This window comes from Elephantulus edwardii, unplaced genomic scaffold (assembly GCF_000299155.1).
Source record: "Elephantulus edwardii isolate Elephantulus edwardi_28Jun2011 unplaced genomic scaffold, EleEdw1.0 scaffold00039, whole genome shotgun sequence".
NCBI lineage: Eukaryota > Metazoa > Chordata > Mammalia > Macroscelidea > Macroscelididae > Elephantulus > Elephantulus edwardii.
Genome location: NW_006399789.1, coordinates 10,942,434 through 10,948,469, shown reverse-complemented (window position 1 = coordinate 10,948,469; position 6,036 = coordinate 10,942,434). Strand labels below are relative to the sequence as shown.

General features: G+C 42.4%; 1 pseudogene; it reads right to left on the bottom strand.

Moving 5' to 3' along the window:
* Window positions 1-2,590: 2,590 nt before the first annotated feature.
* Window positions 2,591-3,621, bottom strand: LOC102865893 (annotated as a pseudogene).
* Window positions 3,622-6,036: the final 2,415 nt, after the last annotated feature.

The window sequence follows — 6,036 nt, the reverse complement described above, 5'->3', positions numbered from 1 at the left end:
AAAGAACTGTTTAAAAGGAATATGTGATTAGGCATTATACAACAACAATGTAAGACAACAGGCCAGAATAAGAGGTACCTTGCAAAGAAGCCTGGGGGAAGGTTGGAAGACAGACGGAAGGGAGGAAACTACACAACAATGAACGAATTTTTTAAAAAAGAAAGTTAACTAGGGGACAGAGAGGGAGAAAAATATGCAACAATGAGTGAATATCCAACTTTTCTGTAAACTTTTGTTAAAAATCACAGTTAAAATTAAAAAAATTACTTCCTTTTTCTTTAGTTTCTCTAATTTCAAGGGCCAATGTAGTTTAACTTTATATACATTTGTTGTTGTTTGGGTCTTTTTTTCTTCTTTCTTGTCTCATTAATGACCTTTTGCTTTCTTCATGTACGATGTTTTGGAGCAAAAACTAGGCCTAACCAGAAACCTACAATTTGCTTTAAGGTGCCAAGAGACCAAAGAAGGAGGCTGGAAACTTAATTATAGTGTTGTAGGAATTTTAATAAGCAATTACTTGATTACTGAGACTATTCTCTGAGGGCAGATGGTCAGACTAAAATATTCACTGTAATCCTCTTGTCCCTACCCTTAGGGAGTCAGGGGCTTTTATAGCTCTGGTGAACAAAAATGGCATGTTAACAGGGCTCTGGTGTTCCAAGACCACCCTAGCAAATACGGAAAAGTGACTCAACAAGTGGAAGTGAGCTAGCAGCCAACAGCAGCACAGTGATAGTGTGCTGGGTAAAAGATTGTTCCTCTAAAGTCCACCCATTGAGAGCCCTAAAATGAGGCAGCACAACTAATTTGATGGAGTAGGTAACATTGTTGCAACTAGAGGCACCAGTCATGGCTTGTTGTTGTTGCTGTTATGTGCAACTGAGTTGCCTGAGACTCATAGCGACCCTGTACAACAGCCCTAAACCCTGCTTTGTCCTGTGCCAATATCACTGTCTCCGACACATCTACCCCCACTGCCCCAGTCACTGAATCAATCCACCTCATAAAAAGAGGGTCTTCCTCTCCTGCGCTGTCCCTTCATCCTCTCAAGCATGACATCCCTCTCCAAGGACTGATCCTGCCTTACAACATGTCCAACGTATGTCAGATGAGGCTTCAGAATCCTTGCCTCCAAGGAGCAGCCTGGCTTAACCCTCTCTAGGATGAACCTTTTCATTTTCTTAGCAGTCCATGGTATATTCAATACTCTTCTCCAACACCACAGCTCAAAGGCATCAATTCACCTTCTATCCTCCCTAGTCATTGTCCAGCTTTCTGATGCATAGCAAGTAATTTCAAAGACTATGGCCTGTTCCCAGAGAAAGATCAACACCCAGAAAACCCCACAAACTAGAGAGAAGGGAGGAAAAGTCAGGCAGTCATGGAATATCAGCTCTCAGGTTTGTTCAGGGCCCCTCTGTACCCCTTTATGTAGCATAACAAATCCGTAGAATTCTGGTAGCCTGGCACACGGGTTCAACATTCACTTGTCACTATAGCACATGTCTTTCCTGAGGCAGTGGTCGGCATGTCCAGAACCATTTACTTATAGGGCCACACTTTTCATCTGGGTGGTTTGAGAATAGTCAAAAGCTCTCTCTGCTATTGTTTAGGGCTGGTTTTCGGAGCTTTGGTTTCTCTTATTACTTCTGTGGAGTCAAGGACAGGAACAAAAACAGTTAAAGATTGTCACACTAGTGGAAAGTGCTGCATTTGATTTACCTGGTTTTAAGACTAAGCAAAATGTTTAATTTCTTTCTTTCTAGGTTAAGTGTTTTGGTGTGGTGTTACACACCAAGGCAAATAAATTTCACTTCCTCTCACACCTTCTACAACTTGTTATGTACCTTCAAGTTTATTTTTTATTATCTTTCCTATTCTGGCACAACTAGACACTCTACTTCAAAATAAAATTATTTCCTTTTTCCTTTTTATTTGTTACAAAGCTATGATCCCTCCCCTTAAGTCACCAAACAACTGTTCATTTAATTTTGGTTACCATATCTATTCCAAAGCAAGTATTTAGCAAGTGAGAAGGGGAATTATCCACAGATTTAAAAGTTACTTTTGTGGTGAGCTGCAGAAAAACGGAGTCCATTCTAGGAAGTGTTGTAATGTGTCATCAAGTCAGAATCAACCCACATCAGACCCTCTAGAAAGTTTCCTCACAGAGTAACTGGTAGATTGGAACCAATCGCCTTGGGCCTGGCAGTGAAACTCCTTACCACTAGGCCACAGAGCAGACCCCAAAGAAAGAAAAGCAAAGTAAGGCATTCTTAAAGTTGGAAAAACAAATGTTTAATATATATTTTACAAAGGGTAAATCTTTCCTTTCTATTAGGATCACGTTAGTGTCTTTTTTTTTTTTTTTTTTAGTTTTTAGGTTTCATTTATTTGGGTTGGAATGTTTATTCTGCATTTGAATTAATACATTTTACACCTCTGCGATTTCACAGAAAGTTTACAAAATACCCTGGCTTCACAGACAAGCACTGATAGGTAGTATGAATAATACCAATTAAGTGTGTACAATAATGAAGCAAACTTTTTGCATATTGCTATTGCAAACTCTTTGCGTTTTGCTACTGCCTTAACAGGTCTTCAGTGGGTGGATTCTTCGATGCTTACTGAGCTGACATGAGTGCCTAAACGTTTCCCCACATTCTTGACATTCAAATGGTCTCTCTCCTGTGTGAATTCTACTATGTTTAGTGAGGTCGCCTGAGAAGGAAAATGTTTTCCCACATTCCTTACATTAATAAGGTTTCTGTCCTGTATGAATTCTTCTATGTGGAATGAGGCTATTTGAGTGGGAAAATGTTTTCCTGCATTCCTTACATTCATAAGGTTTCTCTCCTGTATGAATTCTTCTATGAGAAATGAGTGTTCTAGATTGAGAAAATGTTTTCCCACATTCCTGACATTCATAAGGTTTCTCTCCTGTATGAATTCTTCTATGCACAATGAGGTGCCTTGATCCAAAAAAAATGCTTTCCCACACTCCTGACATTCATAAAGGCTCTCTCCCGTGTGAATTCTAGTATGTTGCCTAAGGGAACGTGAATAGGAAAAGGTTTTCCCACATTCCTTACATTCAAAAGGTCTTTCTCCTGTGTGAATTTTCATATGTTCAGTGAGGGAACTGGATCGTGAAAAAGATTTCTCACATTCCTTACATTCATGAGGTCTCTTTCCTGGATGAATTCTCAGATGTGGAGTGAAGTCAGGTGATGTGGCGCAAGTTTTCCCACATTCCTTACACATGGAAGGTGTCTCTACTCCATGAAGTTTTCTGTGAGAAGTCTGGTGACTTGATTTGGAAACTGGTTTCTCACATTCCTTATACCGAGTAGCTTTCTCTCTTGTATAAGTTTTCCTATGTACAGAGAGGTCATGAGATAGAGGAACGGTTTCCCCACATTGCTTAGGTTCAAAACTTATCTCTCCCATGTGACTTCTTCCCTGCGCTGTGATCTGATTTGATGGTGAAAATGCTTTCACACATTCTTCACTTTCATTAGGTTTCTCTATGACATGTGTCCCTGAATAGCTCCTAAAATCATCGTCTTGGTTTTGTTCTAAAGCTTCTTTGCCACACAATGCTGACATCTGTTGTAACATGGAAGGCCACAGTGGGCTCGTCCTTAAGAATCTCATCTGTGTATATTCACGGAATAAAACCTCTCAATCACTAAAGTATTGAATACCTATGAAGTCCAGACTTTTCACTCTTTCCATCATCACATCCATGTAGAGATTCTTCTGAGCAAGGCTGAGCAAACCCCACTCTTCCTGGCTGAAGAGGATGACTAGGTCCTCAGACAACAATGGCTCCATTTCCTTGCTCTGCTTTCGGCAGTTCTAAGGTCTTCACTAAAACACCACGAAATTCCTTCAGGAAGGGCCTTCAAAGTGTGAGAGGAACACAAGATAATCTGGAGGCAGATGATTAATGTTTGGCCCACCCTCCTTTCACTGTGGCTGAAATGGTCACTCTTGGTCCTTATCTGTCCGCACTGGACAAGATCTCCTTCAGACCTGAGAGTCGCACTTTTGCTCCGTGAAGACGCGGCCTCTTCCCTGGGAACCCACCCAGACACGTGCGCATCTGTTGCAGCAGCTCCTGGGGGAAGGAGATGTGTGAGCACCACTGGAAATCCGAGTATCCAGGAGAGATCAGGAGCCAACAGACCAGGGGAAGGGGCGTCCCCTGACTCGGGAAAAGACACGTGACTGACTTGGAGACGGCCATGCCAAATGGAAGTGAGAAAAGAGAATTCACCCTCCTTTACTCTGGTCCACGTGGTGATTGGCCCACGTTAGTGTCTTTGACAGGTGAGAACAGTCATTGCTTTAGGCATATTCCCTGATATACTGTACTATAGGTACTGTCCTGGGGAAAGTCACCTAGGGATTGGTGAGTAGTCATTTGTTTTGTTGTATGCCAGAAATAGACACCCCATTTTGTCTCTGTTCTTTCGCTGCCAACCCAATCCAGGCAGAGTGTGACTGTTGAGGTCTTCCGTGTAAAACAATTCCACAGGCATTGCTGTTCAAAACCACCAGATGCTCTATGGGAGTAGGATGGGCAGTCTCCTCCCGTGCAATTTACAGCCTCTGAAAACCTACTGGAGAGTAAGGTATGGGCAGATTCCGAATCCTTGTTATATATTACAGTAACAGCATGCAATACAATGATGGATTTCCATTTTCAGCTGCTCTGTTTCTCTGCCTTCAGAAGAATGAAGTAACCATCCACCCCGGTGAGCTACCTCACAGCAAGTAATAATAGGTGGTTCTATGGTTCTCCTTTCTATCACTAGGTCTTGGGGACTCTAGAAGACCAAGCAATTTTGCTTTGAAAACAACATAAGAGAATATGCTTCTGGAGCCTGAAATGTATCATGATGGGAGAAGCTCCAAGTCTGGCATATACAGGGCTACAAGTCTTCAACAGAAGCAGGATATAGCAACCTCAAAGCTGCAGGCCCACCTTGGCTCCCTACATTAGGAGAGTTTTGCCAGCCTCTTACTGTGTTTCTCCTCGTATGTGTGCAGGATTGTGGGGCAGCTGACTGAAGTACTGGTGTGAGGGAAATTTTGTGTATAAGAGTAACAGATCTGTACTTTTACTACTATGTCTGTGTCTCTTTCTAGCCACCAAGGGCACAATGGTGTTCCTTTTTTCTGGTGGATGCAGTAGGAAGCCTCCTTTTGTGGTACCACAAGCTAATTGGTGCTTGTACTGGCTGGTTTTTGGTATCTCAGTAGGAAAACAGGTGAATGGATTGTTATATATAAAAGAGTTGGATCAGACAAGGTAAATTAAAGGTTTTTAATTAGTCTCCCTGGAAATTCCAGATGTCTTACTTTAAGGTTCCTCCATAGGATCTTGTTTACTGTTTTTTACTGCCCCTTATGCTCTTGTCTGAATCACATAGTTAACCCACAGGCTGCTGCCCAATTGTCTATAAAACGGTTAAGGACCAGGGCTCATTGGTGATAACTATCTATGTAGCTTTAACTTGCTCTATTGACAGCCCTGCCCTCAGTAAACTTCACATACTTCAGCTACAGCCAGCAAGCCAGTGCTCTGGAGGCCTACTGAGTAAGGAGTTGTGCTGCTAATTCAAAGGCTAGTGATTTGAATCCACCGGTAGCTCTGTGGGAGAACAACGGGCGGTCTCCTCCTGTGTGATTTACCAACTCTGAAAACCCACTGGAGGGTCAGCTATGAGTCAGTTCCAACTAATGACACAAACGAACAACCACAAAATAAAAAATAAGATGGAGAAAGTGCAACTAGGGTGCGCTCCTTGGAGGTGAGGATGGTGGAACTTCAGCTCACATGTTTTGGGCTTGTTGTTAAGAAGAGTTGGCCCTTGGAAAAGAGCAACACACTTGGAAAGATGAAGAGTCAGTGATTGAGGAGAAGCCCCTCAACGAGGCGGATTGACGTGGTGACTGTAACGCTGGGCTCAAGCGGATCAGAAATTATAAGGATGGCACAGGATAGGGCAGGGCTCAGATCTGCTG